Genomic DNA, 4,145 nt, shown 5'->3' on the forward strand with positions numbered 1-4,145 from the left:
TAACATTGATTTAGAGGAGGCAGCACCATATGGTTTTGTTGCTAGATTTATAAAATTGTCTCATCACCTCCTTGTGTGTATTGTTGCCCTTTGAAGATTTTTGGGAAAATGATGCTACATGGAATATGTTCTAGAAGTTTCAACGGCTACACACACACACACATATATATAGTCAAAATATTCTTGATCGTAGAAATTCCCTTGGAGTAGGGCATTTTTTGGATTTAAAGTCTTATCGACATTTACTGTAACTACCTCTTCTCTGGAGTTGAATTTTGTTGTTGATGTGCTTTACCATTTGCACTCACAAAAATACTTTTTTTTTTTTATACAAGAAACGATAGAGTGGTATTGCATTGATCAGCACAAACAAATACATAGGTGCCAATTGGGTACATAGCTTCATTGACCAATAAATTTATCTGGAGTGAATTTGCACAAATAAACAAAAAGAGTAAACTCCTAAACGGCTACCACTTGCACAAATACAAATAACAACAATCCAAGTTTAACACAAAACACGATAGATGCAACAAATTCGAATTGTTACCCACAATGGTCATCGCTGAATAGCAAAATTACATACATTCCTCGCAATGAGTGAGACCAATACAATCATAGTTAAAAGACAAGACCACATAACTCACCGGTCAAAGGCAAAAATCATATCTCTCATCCGTCAAAGGCAAAAACCACATGTGTTAGGGAGGTTGGAGTCTCAAACACAACACACTAGTTTGTGCTTGCAGAGTTTACCAAATTTGTCTATCAAAATTTTGTATTAGTTATCTTGTTTCGGGTATTAATAATGTCTTTGAAGATCATGATGTCCCCGTCACATTAAGATGATTGAGATTAATGAGAAATCAAAATATGGTCCAGAAGATGATGTTTGGGTTAATATTTAACTTTAGGTTTAAAGGAATGAAAGCCCAAAAGAGCTCAATATAGGAGATTTTGCCTGAGGCCCAGAGTCAAGCCCAAATATCCATCTCGAGACAATATGACAGCTCCCCATTTAATGCAAAGGTTAGGTGCTTACAAGAGAAATGACAACCGATGGAAATCAACCTACTCCCGGCCCAAAAGTATTTTCTAAAGGGCATAACATGTAAAAATGTTGATGACTCACTACCCTTCAGTTGCTTTCGAGCAAGAGCAAAAACAGCACAGTCGGGCTAATTCGCCTATAAATAGGGGAAGAAGGCTTAGAGACAAGGACACTCAACTAATCAAATATACAATTTGCCTCTCAGTCAAGCAAATATTCAGAAAGTTGTGCTTTGTCCAGATTCTGCACCCTTTTAGCCTTAGACTTCCTTTAGAAAGACATCATTTGTCTATGTAAAAACTCTACTACCTTCTCCAAATGTTGTAGTATCGTTTCTCTTGTGTAAATCAATTTACCTTTCATCCCTTTTTCAGTACCTAACCCTTTAGAATTACAACAAAGAAGAGACTGCAAGACGTTTAACCTTGCCCGACAAGGTGAAATCTTGCCTACCTCTCTTTGTTTTTCCTTTCAATTAATATATCTGTTGTTATAATGTATTCCCCATTACATATTCTAGTCATTCTAGTCTTTTGATGATCCAAAGTTCCATCAGTTCTCAGATCTGGTTCACTTAGTGGTTTTATTGTCATAAGAAGATTAAAACTGATTAAAACTGATGACTTGATCAGATCTGGATCTCCACCCTTTAAGCATACAAGATAAAGAACTAAAAGTTATTGATCTCAAGGCATAGAAAAGAACTTAATGTAGACTTAATCCGTCTATAACAATCATTTGATAACAAGAAGTCAGAATAACTTGGGGCACATGTAATCGGCTTAAATACACTTGTTCTACATCTGCTATACAGAGATGGCAATGGCTCGCCTTAGCACTTAGTTAGTTTTGAATGCGAGTCTCAAGGCTTACACCTAAGGCCCCACAAATGCACCTTTTAGAATTAACTTTAGTCTCCTCTTGTAGCATCTCGACAATCTGGAGCCCGACAATCAACCAAAGTGCCAACTCCTCAGTGAGCTGTGTGCTCGAGTCAGGGACCCCTCCTCGTGAGATTTCCTGCTCGAACAAATGGATATACATACATACATACATACATACATACATACATATATATATATATATGTATGAATAGTTTGGTACACATACACGTAGCAGCAATCCATGCTAACCAAATATAAGTATATATATATATATATATATATATATATATATATATGAATAGTTTGGTTCACATACACGTAGCACCAATCCATGCTAACCAAATATAAGTTAGAACGTGGACCACTTCATATTAGCCATATATTATAGTAGCTAAGCACCACACCTCAACCCTAAATCTTTGAGTAGAGAAGGAAATCAGAGAGAAAGCGAGGGGAAGGGAACATGATCCTATCCCGATTCTTTTTATGAGGATCCTAGGGATTAGTTTTAAGGAAAACTAATGAAAAGAGCTTGAAAACTTTGAGTTTTAACGATAAGGACAAAATAAAGGGTAAAGTGAATAGTACTAGGTTTGAGTTTTTAGTGTAAAAATGTGGTTTTTCGTTAAAGTGAACAGTACCGCGGGCTTTTCGTTAAAACTCCCTTAGTTTTATCCATCCGTTAGTTATTTTACGGCAAGAAATTATGTAAAAAATTTTATTTAAATTGAACACAAATAATACTCAACAAAAATTAATCGCATCATATACGATGAACGAATAAGATGAATTAATCTCTAAGATCCTCGAGATTTCAGAAATGATCCTCATCCGGGGAGGGCCATTAAGGCCTGCCAGCATGCCAGAGAATACCAAATCTGAAGGTGGTATATTTTAATTTTTTTTATAAAACAAATGTATAGGAGCAGAGCAGGACTCCATGGACCATCGTCTGGGCAACCCAACATTCGCACTCCCACTTGAGAAGAATTCAGAAAAAGGCCCTTGGCCTGCCATTGTCTAGCCCTCAGACTGTGAGCCTGCCCACACTTCTGCTACAGCCTATCAAATACTACCCTCTCTCTTTAGGACAAACGACATACTCGAGGAGGAAAAAATTGAACTGGAATCTCGGTCGCAAGACTAAAGCACTGCTAGTGTTTTGTTTGCTTGGTTAAAATTCTGATCCATTTGTGCAATTTTTCCGTTTTGTTTCATACAATACTGATTTGGTACCACAATCAATATTTTACCACGATTCCAGTTTAATTTTTAGAATTATAAAAAGAAAACTAATAAAAATGATTTCAAATATTTGCATTTTAATAAAAAATCATTTACTAACTTTATTTAATAATAAAAATAGAAAAACCAAAGCCACATGTGCTAGATCACGTAACCCCACCCCACCCCTCCCCTCCTCTCCCCTCCTCTCCCCTCCCACTTTTTTTTTATTTTCCCGTTGTCTTAAGAGTGTTTTTTTTTTTTCCTTCTTCTTTCTTTCCTTCTTCTTCTTATACTCTCCAGCCTCCATCCAACCTTCTCAATTTCCCCAATTCCCCTTCATGCAGTCAAAGCCCTGATCTTTAATTTCTGCAATTTTCAGTTTTTAATCACACACGATGCACCTCGGGCTTCTCTGAGAGTATTTTCACTGAATATGAAAGCCCCAATGCTCGTGCTAAAGCTTCGGCGTCAAGTGTTGCAATTTAGCCTCGCTTTACTCCACGGCTTTTCTGTGTCAAATCGACCGCTACATCTCCCACAAAAACCCAAAATCTTTTCTTTCTTCCTCTTCTTAGAATAAAAGAAAGACTTCAAATTTAATACATTTTTCAGTTTTATTTTTGTAATGTTGTTCCCCCCCTTCATTTTCCACTCTTTTTTCTCCCCTTTGTCTTAAGAGTTTGTTTGTTTTACTTAATAAATAGACACAATTTATGAAACAGGACCAAGAAAGAGATACTATTTTTGAAACTGTACCAATTACTATACACTATTTATGAAACTGGACCCAATATATCTAGACACTATTTATGAAACATGACCAAGAACTTGACACTATTTATGAAACTAGACTAATACATAGTGTAGTACCGTTCAATTTCATAAATAGTGTTCAGTTTCACAAATAAAGTTTCAGTTTCATAAATAGTGTTTCAATTTCATAAATAGTATTCAATTTCATAAATAGTGTTCAGTTTCATAAA

At 35.9% G+C, this 4,145-nt stretch overlaps 1 non-coding gene across 1 annotated transcript; it reads left to right on the plus strand.

Moving 5' to 3' along the window:
- Positions 1-3,550: 3,550 nt before the first annotated feature.
- Positions 3,551-3,696, plus strand: LOC114826708 (small nucleolar RNA snoR134). Its single transcript, XR_003775764.1, has one exon. It is a non-coding gene; the product is annotated as a small nucleolar RNA snoR134 (small nucleolar RNA).
- Positions 3,697-4,145: the final 449 nt, after the last annotated feature.

The sequence above is a fragment of the Malus domestica genome, chromosome 08 (genome assembly GCF_042453785.1).
Source record: "Malus domestica chromosome 08, GDT2T_hap1".
In the NCBI taxonomy this organism is placed as follows: Eukaryota; Viridiplantae; Streptophyta; class Magnoliopsida; order Rosales; family Rosaceae; genus Malus; species Malus domestica.